Source organism: Apis mellifera, linkage group LG13 (genome assembly GCF_003254395.2).
Source record: "Apis mellifera strain DH4 linkage group LG13, Amel_HAv3.1, whole genome shotgun sequence".
Lineage (NCBI taxonomy): Eukaryota > Metazoa > Arthropoda > Insecta > Hymenoptera > Apidae > Apis > Apis mellifera.
The window spans coordinates 8941773-8957027 of NC_037650.1; the positions used below are offsets into that span (position 1 = coordinate 8941773).

The window sequence follows — 15255 nt, forward strand, 5'->3', positions numbered from 1 at the left end:
AATTTTCAAATATAGTTTTAAATTTCAAATTTTTATAATCTTTGAACATTCCAATTTTCTAATATCCTTCAAGTTTCAAATTAGTATCTTTTGAATTCCTGAAAGATCGAGAATTTTTTTTTTTATTCTCTTCAAGATATTTGAAATTTTATGGTATGGAAAATTTAGAATTTGTTTAATATTCAGACAGATTTTTGGAAATGTACGAAATTACGAAGATACAGTGGAATTTTATTATTGAGAAAGAAAAATGTAGTCTTTTTGATATTTATAAAATTAATGGATTATGCGACAGAAAGAAACGAATAAGAATTTTAAAATTTATGTAAATGCATTAAATTCAATAATAAGCTTTTAATTTTCTCCATAAAGAGATCCTTAAGCGGAATGTCTGACCACGCATCGGTCAATACTACTTACTCGAGCGTTCCAGCCTCGAAACACCTTATTTTCTTTAATAACACGTCAATTAAGCTATCACGCAATATTTAACGTAATTTATAGTTCCTTTATCTATCACTTTAATTAATCACCTTAATAATTACCTTAATAATTATTTTCACCTCAAAAAAAAAAATAAGAAACTTTAATCCAAATACGCGATTTAAAATTTCATTTCCAAAACAAAAACAATGAATTTTTATAATCGTTCCGTTTCGAGATAGAAATTGTACTTAAAAAAAAAAAAAAAAAAATAGAGAGAAAATTTCACGAGTTTAATCGCTTTACCACGTTGCTTACCAGATCCCGATTCTTTTATTTTCAGAGCCACCGAGGCGTGAGTGTCTACGCGAGTAACAGTTTTCCGACTCGGTTCCTAAAACTTTCACGGTTATTCGCCCGGGCCCGACAACTTCGTGAGAGATTGTCTTCTCGTATATAGAGAACGAAAGCTGATGAATAGCGAACGGAAGTCGATCGTCTCGTCGGATCGGAAGCTGTGAACCTAGAACGTTCCCACGATTCTCACCAAGGTAAGTTTCACTATTTTAGAATATTATTTCTTCTTATTCCTTATCTCGTCCCAGGTAATAAGTGAATTTTTCGAATTTCTAATTTCGAGGGGAAAATAACGAGTTGAAAAGAAATTGAAAATTTATGCAAATAATGATATAAATAAGTTTAATAATAAGTATAATAAGTATAATAATAAGTATATAATAAGTATAATAATAAGTATAATAATAAATAAATAAGTATATAAATATAATATATAAATATGGTATATAAATAAGTATAATAACATGCAAATATATTTTTTTAACAGGGGATAAAAAACAATTTCTTAATTATTTACATTATTTGTGTATAACATTTATGTATAACATTATTTATATAACATTATTTATGTATAACAAACAAGTATTTTTCTCTCTCTCTCTCAAAATACACTGTTTTTCGAAACGAGCAAAGTTCTAAATCCATGCTCCCGATAAAACATCTTCTTTTGCTTTCGAGCACTGATTGATATTCGAGACGAGTTAAATCGAAGGAGAGAATCGATGATTCGATTTTTATGCTCGATCGCGATTTAACCAGGAAACCGGGAGGGTTTCGTTAACACGTTTAATTAACTCGGTAAATCGGCCGGTTGTAGGGCCTACTCGACGCTTTGATAACTATCGGCCGCCGATAATTTCTGTAGCGTGGTCGATTCGCCCCCGACTATCTTAAGTTAATAGGTCACTGCTTACGTAAGTGCTTCGAGATGCACTTTCGAGTAAGCAGAAATCCGCCTCTACAAGCGGGATTGCCTTCGATTTAACGAGCATCGTTTGTCATTTCGTTTGAGCAATAGTGACGCCGTTCCGGGCTAGTAACGAGTAATGAATAGAATATGAGAATTAATCCAGAAGCTTTTTCCTCTTCAATTCGTTATTATATATCGAAGCGAGAGAGAGAGAGAGAAAGAGAGAGAGAGAGAGAATGTAGAAATTTTCTTTTTCATTAAGTAGGGAATATTATTTAATAGATGGAATCATTTGGAGAATTTGTTTAAATAAATATCTTTCTGTTGATAAAACTTCTTGTTAAATAAATCTAAAGATGTTTTATTCATGATTATTATTTTTTTTTTAGGAAATTAATATTTTTCAGGTGTAATAATAATAATAATAATAATAAATTCCGTTGAATAACACGGAAAGATGAATTTATTTAAAATTCAGTGACTGTTTAGTTTAATTTATCACGTATAATTCTCTAACGAATCGTTACGGTATATCTATAATATTAATTTCACAATATTGTTGCGCACACAAGTTTGCTGCTTTGTTTCACCCGTATCGATAAATTCGAATATAAATACACGTATCATTTATTAAGGCCGATGTATATCGGCGAATCAACAATAGAAGATTCCTAATAATTCTGATGAAACATTTATTTAGCGAACCAATCCGCATAATGGACGTTTCACGAGTTCACTGTGCACCCAATATGGGCGCTTTGATGACGCTAATTTCAGTTCTATCATTCGTGTACGTGTCCTGGGACAATAACAGCTCGGTCTGCTGAATTCAACAGCCACATGTTCTGCAAGAACATTTCGTTGCATTAGTAGTAGAATTATAATACCTCTCTTTTAATTTCTCACGGTAAAATACTTCAAACTCGTAGACTTCAAACTCTAAGTCTTTTAGAATTTATTTTTTTACACGATAAAAACTTCAAAGAGATTTACGTAATTTCTTCTCGTCGCTCTGATATAACTTAATGATATTACTATTTTTTTTCCCCCCTTCTGGCTTAATTACTTTTTTCTAGAAAAAGAAAATGGTAACAGTAACAATAATAATAAATAATATTCCAAGACATTTAATATCAAACTATCTTTCTGCTGATTAAAAAGTAATTAAAAAAAAGAAAGATAAATTCTACATCGATTTCTACTTGATATAAAAATTCTTTCGTCATCTTTACCTTCTGGTATCGCGCTAATCTCAGTTCCGGAAGTGCACGTGTTGCTAATGGACAATGGACACCGTATCTCGCAGGGTGCACACGTGTTCGAACTGATACGCGGATATCGTGTACCATTGGGCCGGGTATCCACGCCTGGCCCAGCCCTTTGTTGTCCTTCCAACAAAGGGACTCGAATAAACGAGAAAATAATATTATTCATCGAAATAAAAATCGAGGATGCGCTGAAAATCCAAGATGGAAATCCTTGTCTTCTTTGACGAGTGCACGAGTTTGAAATGTTAACCATTTTCCTCGACTCCCTTTGACCCGTGGCCAAAACCGCGTTAATTAGCTTAATAAACTTTGAGAAGATGGATGTCGACGACCACTCGCGCTCGATTCCCTTTGTAAAACGACTGTACGCTGTTTACTCGTAAGTGATGAAATTTTGGCAAGATGGTAACTCTTGTAATAAACGTTGTAACTTTAATTTTGTGTATGTAAATTGATAGGCCAATAATGAGGAAAAAAGTAAAAAGATGTAGTAATTTTAAATTATGATTTGGTCTACGAAACATAACCTATACAACGTGATTTAACCTTTGAAGCTTGTGAATTCGGATTAAATTTTTCGTGCTCGTTTATTTTTAAATGATACATTTTGGAAAATGATGATAATTTTGGAAAGTATAGACTAACTTTATAGAAAGTTAGTATATAATCTTTAAAGATCGCGAAACTTTAACAACAATTTTATAAATTATATATTTCTTATTTAAATCATTTTCGAATAATCGAAAACCTTAATTTCCTATCGATATATTTTCGCGAATTCGAATTAAATTCTTCGTGTTCAATTATTTTTAAATGATACATTTTGGAAAATATAAATTAATTTTATAGAAAGTTAGTATATAATCTTTAATGATCGTGAAACTTTAACAATTTTGTAAATTATATATTTCTTATTTAAATCATTTAAATCATTTATCATATATTTAAATCATTTTAGAATAATCGAAAAAAACCTTAATTTCCTATCGATATATTTTCGCGAATTCGAATTAAATTCTTCGTGTTCATTTATTTTTAAATGATACATTTTGGAAAATATAGACTAACTTTATAGAAAGTTAGTACATAATTTTTAAAGATCGCGAAACTTTAATAACAATTTTGTAAATTATATATTTCTTATTTAAATCACTTTCGAATAATCGAAAACCTTAATTTCCTATCGATATATTTTCGCGAATTCGAATTAAATTCTTCGTATTCATTTATTTTTAAATGATACATTTTGGAAAATATAGACTAACTTTATAGAAAATTAGTATAGTCGTGAAAATAGTATTAGTGTTGTGAATTCGAATTCTTCATGCTCGTTTATTTTTAAATGATACATTTTGGAAAATGATGATAATTTTGATGATAAATGATGATAAATATAAACTAACTTTATAGAAAGTTAGTATATAATCTTTAAAGATCGCGAAACTTTAACAACAATTTTGTAAATTAAATATTTCTTATTTAAATCACTTTCGAATAATCGAAAATCTTAATTTCCTATCGATATATTTTCAACTGTTTAATTGTTTAATTGAGAAAAAATAAATCTGTGAATCTTTGCAATTGAATAAAAATATGAAAAAGAAAAAATTTTGTTTTTCTAATCAGCACGCTGGAAAGGAAACCGCCAGGAAATTCGCGATCCTTTGATCTTTCCCCGACCAAAAAGATCGTTTTTTCCCCTCTGCCAGTTGTCCCGATACTCCGACGTTCCGGTGTTTCCAATTAACGTCGAGAATCGCGACTTCCAGCCGACGTCGCGCTTCCTTTTTCACGAGTGCAACCGGTAAATTACTTTTTAAGTGTCTCCGTCGGCATTAAGGGCGACGACGTTGCTTAATGACTGTCCAGCTGTGCTCTAACCTCTCTGCGATCCACGTGATCGATCATTCTCCTAAAACTTTACTTTCGACCTCGTTCAATTTCGCAAATTTTTCCACGAAAATTTCGCATTGCGAACACTCTTTAATATTTCGCATCCTTCTTTCTCTTTTTCTCGCGTCCTAAAATTTGGAGAATAAAGTTAGGTTAGGTTTGGGGAAAATTTTTTAAAAGACGATAAAGTTACTTAAATTGCATTTGACAATTTTCGCGAGGAATGCACTTTTAATTGGATTTTTCTTTAAAATTCAGAAATTTGAATAGCGAAGGAAAGGCGAGAGCTTAAATCGCATAAGTTTTTTTTTCAAAGAGCGGTGGATAACGCGGCAAATTTAAATGGAAGGTAAATGGACTTTTGATCGAATAGCCAGAGGTAAAAGGTTGAATCAAGAATTGTCGCGAATTTGCTTGCCCAACACAAAAGGGGAAACGAAAAGTTCGATACATTTTAAACATCCATATCGCGCGTTCATTCCATGACAAAGTTTTGTTTTAATCCATTCAGAAAAGTTGATCTCTTTTTTTTTTTGCTATTTAAATAATATATTATCCAAAACACGATATTTCAAAAAATCAAGCGAAATATTTCAATTCGATAGATAAAACGAAGATTGAATATAAATATTTTATAATCGTGAAAATTTTAACGTTGTGAAGTGAAAATTGGATTTAATAATTAACCATTTTCAATATCCATTGAACTCGATTCAAATTTTGTAAACGTTCCATCCATTCTATCATTGCATTCAACTTTTTCATCGAATTTACCAAATCGAACGATCAAAAACCCATCGTAGGAATCAAGTAATCACCCAAGTGATCAAAGAGACGCTCGAACGAAGACAGCCAACATCGCGAAAAATCTTCAAATCGATTAGGACGACGCAAGATTGCAAATTCTCAAACAAAATTAAACTGTTCTCCAATGTATATCTCTGGAAAAATTGGACAAGAGGAGGGGAGATCTTAAGCAATCATAAGCAGCCTGATCCTCTTAAATATGAAGAATGGTATCATCCTTCCACTCGAGGCGTCATCTTCAAACACGCTGAGTCGTCGACGATGAAAAAGCGCCCTTAGCATAGGTTAAACGTACCACGGTAAGGTCACGGATGGCGATTATCGTGTCTGCCGGCTTCCAAGATATCTTGATGCAGTTTGCGGCCCCGCAAAAAAAAAAATTCCGTCGCTCGCTCGCTCACTTACTTTACTTACTTTACTTACTTTACTTACTTATTTACTATCTCTTGGCTTCGCGGTATTCCAACGAAGAGGATGATCGCGATGTCGAATGAATTCTCAAGTGCGATCTATTTTTCCTTTTTTTGACGGGGAGGAAGAGAGGGAAGGAAGGAGGGCAGAGAATTTGATTTTGCTCCTTCTGAATGTAACGAGATAAAATGGGTGAAATTCTAAAGAAAGAAGAGAGAAAAGGTGTTCCTTTAGGGATAAATAATTTGAAAAGATGAATATCTTTCTCGTTAATTAGATACTTTGTACTTGAATACTTGTATTAAAGATTCATCTTCTATTTAAGATCTGTAATTTAAAAAAAGGAAAAATATTTTTCAAATTCTCGATATTGAATCGAATCTGTGGAATTTAAATTATACGTGATGTAATGATATTTTTAATTAAAATCGCACGAAAGAGTAGAAATTTTTCAGATATTTACGATGAAAGATAATTTAATCGAACGTTTTAAAAATTATTTTTTTTTTTTACATACATTCTCTCTCTATTTGATTTTAGAGATCTCCATCTCCAATTCGGATGAAGTGAGATACCGTCGTATTTTCTACGAAAGGGAAAGTGGTTAGTCGGTTCGCAACCGATTTTATGATAATTTCGATGACGCGCGATGAAGCGATCGATCGCAGCCTCGAGGTCGCGATATCGGTTTTATGGACGCGCGAGGACTGGCCGCGTGGGTGTCGAGCACGTGCAAGGGTGTCGTGCTCTTTGGAATGCGCGTGTGTGCCGTGAAAGTCCGCATTCCTGGTGGGAGGATTATTGCCACCGAGTCCAAGGTCGAACTGAACCACGGGACGGGACAGAATGAATTTATATCTTCGAGGATATGGATGGGTGAAAGTTGTTCGAGGAAGGGTTTAACGTGGATCGTGAAGCCAAAATTGATTATTCGATTTACATTTCATAAAATGGGTTCTAAAATGATTGAGAAACGATGAAAATTTTCGTGCAAAAGCGTATTACATTTTTTAAAATAAAAGAAATGGAAAGAGATAAATAATATTCATACCTGTCCTTCTTCACGAAACGAATACATAAAATTGATGTAAATCGCTATAAATTATTCGTATTTATTCAAAAAGAAAAGAAAATCGAAGCGAAACAATAAAATTTAATTCAAACGCGAAGAAATAAGAAGAAGAAGGAGCATAAATATTCAATCATTCAGAAAACTAGATCGCCTTTGTTCCATCGATCGTCGACTAAAATAGCGGCAGCCATTGTCTTCACTTTCCATTCCATCCTCCTTTCCAAAATAAATATATTCGAATCTCTCTCTCTCTCTCTCTCTCTCCCCTTTTCCCTCCCCCTCCCCCGCACACTCGCGATATTATAATTTCTTTCCACGAATGAAATTTCCATGAATTTATATAGCAAATTACCAGCCGGCCAATACTCTGGAAAATTAATCGAATTATACGCGATTGAACCCCTTGATTCCCCGATGAAAACCGAACGAATTCCCTTTGGATGGGGCGATGGAACTTTTTCGTTCCGGCAAATTATCGGTGGTCGCCGATAGAATGCTAATTATCGAACGAACGTATAACAATTATCGGGTTTCGGCGGTTTTACACCGACCGCCACGCGGCGATTATTCGTTATTCTCTGATGCGGCCAGGATCATTCCGCATCCTCTCAGAACAATCGACGTTTCGCACTTTTGTGCGATCCGGCGATAGGTTGCTCGTTAGATTTTATTTTCGGGTTTATCTCTCTCGCTTGGAATATCGGAATATCGATTTTTCTTACGAGCAATCATCGCTTTCAAAATGTATTATATATATATAAAATGTATCCATTGGAAATATTTTTTTTTCTCTTTTTGAAAAATCGTGAGCACTGATGAATTAAATTACAGTCCTTTTGGAAAATTGTAATTTATTTTTGTGATTATTCTTTAGCATTAATAAGAATTTAAAGTGTTAAAACGTAATATTATTACACTGTGTGTACATAAAAAGAATAGTTTTTATGGGAGAAAAAATTAATTTTAATATTTGTCTTCTGTGTATTAGGAATTTTCGTTTTGAAAAATGTTTGAAAAAGAATTGAAGATCGATTTTATAATTTTAATTAATACATTAATAAGAAACACAAACATTAATAAGAATTTAAAGTGTTAAAACGTAATATTATTACACTGTGTGTACATAAAAAGAATAGTTTTTATGGGAGAAAAAATTAATTTTAATGTTTGTCTTCTGTGTATTAGGAATTTTCGTTTTGAAAAATGTTTGAAAAAGAATTGAAGATCGTATTCACCTTTTAGTTTTTTTTATCTCGCGCGTGCCTCTACTTTCTCCCTCTCTCTCTCTCCCTCTCTCTCTCGTACAAAATAATATTTGTTATTTACAAGCTCGTGGCTTATACTTTCGAAATTATTTTTTAACGAAGTAACTTATCTCGCGCGCAAGAAAAAGCGGCGCGTTTTCGAGTCAAATATTTTTCTTCTCTATCTTCCCCGCAACGCGCGCTTTTAATAACAAAATTCTGCTCGTGCCACCGTGCTACGTAAAGAATTTTCATATACCTTAACATGAATTCTTTGTTAAAAACTCTAAGAAGCTCTTCACATCCTTATTTTAATTTTCAAAGGGTATCATAATTTCTACTCACCACGATGAATGTACGAATTTCTAGATAATTTATTAATTAATATTAGATTAATATTAATAATATTAGACAAAATTATCATCAAGTTGATTTTATTAACCCAGATTTTTTAATAGTTTAATTATTTGACTTTGAACGATTAAATTATTTATCATATCAAAAGCATCTTCATAAATTTCTCTCTTCACTTATGATAATTTTACGAGATGAACGAAACGAGTTTAACACCTCGAGGTGGTTAATTAACCATGGATCAATCATCCTGCATTATGACGATTATTCGCATTGTGTTCGTTTCTTCGATTCTCGTTCCGTTCACGTTTCATTTATCATCGAGAGACATCGTCTTAACGAGAGAGACTTTCTTACCAGACTGTGACTTTCACGCGTGCATCCTTTTGATCACCGTCATTATCAAAACTAACAGTATTTCAATCACTTCATACTTCATGATGTTCAGAATACGGGTGAATCAGCGAATATTCGAAATCCTCGTCCTCGTATCCGGGAGAGAAAGAGATGAGCACCTTTATCCCTGTAAAATCGACGAGTTTCTAATGTCACGGACATCTAGTAACACGGTTTTCTTTTCTTGGGAAGGAAAAAAAAGTTGTAGCCGATTCCCGGCAAGCGTCGGATAGAATAAAAGAAGCGTAAAACGTTTCGAATCGATCAGCGACGGATGCTTAAGGCGGTGTTGCGAAACAGCCTTTAATTGCGAATGGATTTCTTTGTGTCTTTTTCGATGTTGTTGCCGGTATTCTTAAATGGAGAATTACCTCGAAACAGGATCTCTGGTTTTATTGAATTTTTTTTCTTTTTTTTATGCAGATTGTTGTTGTTGCTTTGTTCGAAATAAAATAGCCGATGATTGACAATCTTGTTGCGAATTATCTTAAGCAGATTAATTCTTTCTTCTTTTCTTCCGATAATTTTGCAATTTTAAATATTGATATTCATTTGAAAACACTCCTATAGATCCTATAGATTATTTTTAACATCGATAACAATGTAACTTATCTCGTTAAATTTTATCACGAAGAATTTTTGCTGGGATAATGGAGAAATTCTAACCTCACTTTTCCTTTTTTTCTTCTTCTTTGATTCTATGCAACGCGATAATAAATTCTTCGCAAGAAAAAATAGCACTCACATATTTTAATTCATCTTTTGTGTCTTTGATCAAAATTTAATTGTTTTCAAATTACTTGATTCAAGAAAAAATTATTTACAATCAAACATATCATTAATTATCCTAAAGCAAGAAATTTTACATTTTTAAGATCCAAGATAGAGGAATTTTTTTAAAATAAAATAAAATCTGTCTGAGAAAAAAGAAGTCGCAAGAACATCAGTTGATTAATCCTCAAACTCGAAAAAAAATTCTTCCCTCCTCTTTTATTATCCTCTGCAGAAAAACGCGCGATCAAAGGGGATAGCTCGAAATCCAGCGCGAAACCTCGCGGAAAAGAGAATGGAGGAGGAAAAAACTGCGAGCGAGAGGAGTCGGGGCGAAAGGAGGAAAATCGTGGGTGCAGGATGGTTTAAGAAGTTTCTTCCTTAACAGGAGGAAGGTTCCTTCTGTGATTTCTACGGTTGGAAAGGAAGCGGTCCTGGGTTACTGCTGCTTCCTGTAATCCTACTTACGAAGTTCGGTAATGCCGTGGCTATGAATAACGGTTGGATTACGTGGCAAAAGTCGATGCTCGATCTCTTCCCCACGCTGGCCAACGCCAACTTTCGAATCTCCGTATCGTTGTCCGCTGTTTGACTTTTCCCTCCGATTCTTTGGCAACCGGTAGACAAGCGCAATCAGAAATTGCCATCAAGTTTTCGATGTGTACTTGGAAATTGACCGAGTTGTTCCATGCTGTTGGCTAAGAGTTTTTCTTGGATTTTTTTTTTTGTTGGCAAGTTGTTTTTCTTCGATTCTCTTTGCAATTCTTTCCTCCTCTTCTTCCCTCCTCCTCTTATTGTCTCGTTGCGGTTATTTTAATTTAATCTCGATGTAGAAAATATAAAAGATATTTATTATTGGATGAATGGTACTGGTGGAAATAAAAAATAAATATGGTGGAGTATTTTAATTTTATGTATTAAAAATATTGGTGTAGAAATATCGAGAAAGATTGGAACTTGGTATTTTTGAATCTCGTAAAATTTAAGATGACAATTCCTTTGGACGTTGAAATTCTAAGTAAAGTTGACAATTCTAAGTAAGTGGTAGGTTAGAGAGGTGTGAAGTTTGGGAATGCAGAAGAAATTTCGAAACTTGTAGAATAATTTTGAATTTTAATATTCGAGTGGTTTATATCGTTAAACAAGTATTTACGAACTTTAACTTTAAGGAACTTCGTGGAAATGATGATAAATTTTCATGTTTTTCGAAATGATAATATGAATTATAACGATAATATTTATGCGTTTAATATTTTTTATTTCGAAAATTATATTTATCCATAAAACGTAATGCAATACTTGTTAAACTTAGTTTACCTGATCCATCAATCTTAAAAGGAGAAATGTGTATCGCATGATAGAGCGATTTCTTCCAAGCATGTGATTATAGATGATCGTATTCTCTAATTTTCATGCAATGGTTAACCATAGAAATTTGATAAAATTCGCAAAATATTTCCATTTTCTTGTATCTGTTTTTAAATAGTTCTTGTTATAATTTTAAATATTAATCTTTTAGCAATTAAAATGTAATTATGAATAATTTTTTCCAGTAAAATAATTTAATTTTTTAGCAAAGAGTTAAATAAATTCTACGTATTTCCGCTTTTTCTAGCGTGCATGGTTTAAAGCACGATTCTAAATAATAGCTTGTAGAAGTTTTACTGTATATAGGATGTTCTATAACTGCATTGTGTAACCGAGAGGAAAGTTTTTTTCACCTGGATTATTATCTGCTTTTATCTGCTTTTTCTACTTACTCCCTATTTTAATTATTCAATAATTTTTATACTAATTTTTAAAGGGGAAAAAATATTATTCTTTACGTACGAGACAGAAATTTAATAATGATAAAATTTAACAATAATCATACGAAAATTTTGGTTGAGGTTTTTTTCATTCCTTTGTTACAAGAAATTGAAGTTATATCGAACGAAATGAGACAGAGATAATAAAACGATGACACAGAGCGCCGCACTGTGGCGTGGCGGTGTAACAGAGATGAAGCTGTCTTTCTCTATCTCCATCTCACTTCATCTAACGTAAAGTAGCTTATACACTTAATAAATAAGCTTCAATCGAAGTTTCTGTATACAAACTTTTACATTTGTCTCGATCCTTATTTATTAAACTAATTAAATATATTTTTATCGTTATTTATAATTCATTCTAAAAAAAAAAAATTCATTTCATTCTCTTACCGAAAATTTAACCAAACATTGAGCTTTAAAGGAATAATAAAATCATTCTCCATCCATTTGCATCACTCAAGATACTTGATATATACTTGATTCATTATTTCATATATTTCATATATATATACGCTCTTGATGAATAAATATTTTCACAAGAAAAAGATATGAATCAATTTAATATCAGATTCAAATTCGTAGAAAAAAAATTATCGCTCGTCAACATCGCAAGATCTCTCATTATTTTATAACGAATTTTCTCGCTGCGGGACGATTAATTGTAATTTTTTTTTACCACCGACAATTATCATCTCCGTGACCGATCAGGATATATTTTTATTGCGCGAGAACACGAGAGCGTGGTAGTAAAAACCCTCTCGGTGTACTCCACGGCCAATCGTTTTAATCAACGGTGGCCATTAATAGTACCTTGTCATCGTACCAATCGTTGGTAACCGCTAACCACTCTCGAGAATCGATCTTGAATCGTTGAGACGTAAAAAACGCATGCTTCTTGGTACACGTGAGCGTAATTGCACGAATCGATTTCGTTCCGTGATGACTTTTCCTGCAGATTGGAAATGTTCAATCTTGCCATTGATTTATGCAATTATTTTTCTTTTTTCTCTCCTCTTTTCTTTTGGTAATATCAACTTTTTAGGTTGCTTTATTTATTTAGTTATTTAGTTATTTTTTTTTTTCTTGCATCGATTTGCATCGAATAATTGGTTGTGGTACGTGAAATATTTTGTTAAAATGTTTTTAATAATTTGATTTGACATCGAGATCGAGTGACATTTTACTTTTGAATTTTTCGAATTTTTGAATTTATGTTGGCTTACACAATAACAATACATTTCAATGAATTCATCTTTGCTATGAAATTGAAACAAGAAATTATCTTCGAGCTTATCTTATTTTTCTTTATTTTCAATTATATTTACCTTTTTCTATTCACTGCTCTTTAAACATTTTCAATTTTTCTCACTTCATAATTTAAAAATTTTTATTCAAGAATCCTTTTTTTTTCTATTTGCTGTATTTGAAATATTATAATATTCTATTTTTAAATAATTTAATGTAATTTAATTTCTAAAATATTCGTTGCATAATTTTTTATTATATATATAAAAAAAGGAGGAAATAAAAACAGAGAAGAAATTTTTATAGCTGGTTGGAAAAATGTCACGAAACGGATTTATCGTTAATTACTTTTCCTCCCGATCTGTGCAACTTGCATGGCCGATATTTCCGGATCGTTCGATTCGTTTCCACGTGGCTTCCGGTAGTTTTGAATAATGGCAAGTGAACGATCGATGGTGAAAACTGAGAATTAATAACTGCAATTCGTTGAAGCTGGTCGAATTTTTCCAACGTTGCTCCTGATCATTCGTATTCTATTTTCCATTTTTTCTTTTTTTTTCTCATTCTTCCTTCAATTTCTCTCTTTTCCAAAGCCTTTATAAATTAACAAACAAATCTTTATCCTTATTTTTGTGCGTCAACTTTTATGTTCGCTTTCGTTTTTAGAATGTGATGTCTTCGAAAATGTTCCACGTCGAATCCATCCACGTCGTAAGTATCAGTTGATTAATCGTCACGTGGCGCTAGTGTCGCATCATCGGCAGTTATAATGTTAACGAATCGATCGAAATATTTCCATTTCGTTGATCTACAATGAATATCCAATTAATCGAACAAGTTTTTCGTCATCTTTTTTAATTCTCTTTGTAGCTGTGCTATTATATACTATATAATAGCGTCACGTGGCGAAAACGAAGAATTAATATCCGGCAATTTGTCGAGTTGGTTGGAAATTTCGAGCATCGAGGAAACGACTGGTCACGATGATAAGTCACGTGCGATCCACGAATTTCTCTCTTTCACGAGTTTTTCCACAGGAGATGGAATTTCCACGTTCCTCTTTTCGAAGCGATTTTCAAAATTCACCGCCTATCCACGTGAATTTACATAATTCATTATCCGCACCGGCTTGCTCGAATCGATTTTATGTTTGAAGAAAGATCATTTTTTTTTCTCTCTCTCTTGTTCGCTCGCTCATTGCATCCCTTTGCATTATTATTATTTTTTTTAATCTTGTAACAATCTTGCGTTACTTTGAAGTTTTATTCAATTGAAAATCATCTTTTATCAAAAATTTCATTTTTTATGATATTATTCCAAAATTATGAGAAGGCATAGAATTTTAAGAACGTAGAAGTAAAATTTTTATTTACGATAAAAAGAAAAATGAAACTATAAATTCTCCTTTGATCCATGTCTCTGAGTATTATTTATTTATTTACTTTTTTCTTTTGAATTATCATTTTTTCCAAATCTGTCTGCGTAAAATCTCTCTTTGCAACATCGAAAGAGATGAAAAATAAGAAAGGAGATATATCCCCGGCGGGTCGGGAAGCACGGAAGAAAGCAAATTCGCCGGGCGAATTCTCGCATAATCCCCTGAAAAGGAGGAAAGGAGGAAAAATTTCAGCCTCGTGTGATCCTTAACCGGCCTCTTATCGAGCAAACACGGGACGATCCGTGGAACCGGGCAGGTGGAAAATTATTAATAAACATATTCAGAGGAGGAATTTCGTCGCCTTTAACACGACGTCCCACAGGTCATCAGAATTTTCCATCGAAAACCGTGATGGATTCCCTAGAACCGTCTAGAAATTCAGATAAAAGTGCTTCTATCCCTCTCGTAAAATACGTTCTCGAAACGCGAATCCTCCGCCCGATTTTCTCGACTCGACGTTTGAGAAGGAGCGAGATTAGCTAGGAAGGAAGGCTGGTTTGGATCCCGAGAAACGAGGAATGTCGGGTTGCAGGAAGGTCAGGGGTGAAGGTAAATCGGTTTCGATGATCCCGCGCGGGATTCCTGTCGGATTAAGAAGCGAGAAAATTGTTCCTCGATCCTTCTCCTTTTCTCAGAAGAAGATCGAGAACGTCGAGTCGATTCTCTCGACTTCGATCTCCTCGGCAAGAATCATCGCGTATTTGTTGCGATGAAATTATCGAATGAGTATCGATCACGTGATGTTTGAATCGAATTGATTCCTTAATCATCGTGAAATTTTAATTTTAATTTTTGAATTAATCGATCGATCAATCGATTCGTAGATTCCGTTTACGAAGAATGGAATGACACGTC

The 15255-nt window shown here is 33.0% G+C and overlaps 1 protein-coding gene across 6 annotated transcripts in view; it reads left to right on the plus strand.

Annotated features, from left to right (window-relative positions):
• LOC410470 (putative polypeptide N-acetylgalactosaminyltransferase 9) overlaps positions 1-15255 on the plus strand; it is a 322421-nt gene that overhangs the window by 159248 nt on the left and 147918 nt on the right. For all 6 annotated transcript variants that reach the window (XM_006565071.3, XM_006565066.3, XM_006565069.3 and 3 more), the window contains one exon: positions 767-974. The gene's annotated coding sequence lies outside the window, so the exon portion shown is untranslated. The remainder of the gene's footprint in view (positions 1-766; positions 975-15255) is intronic.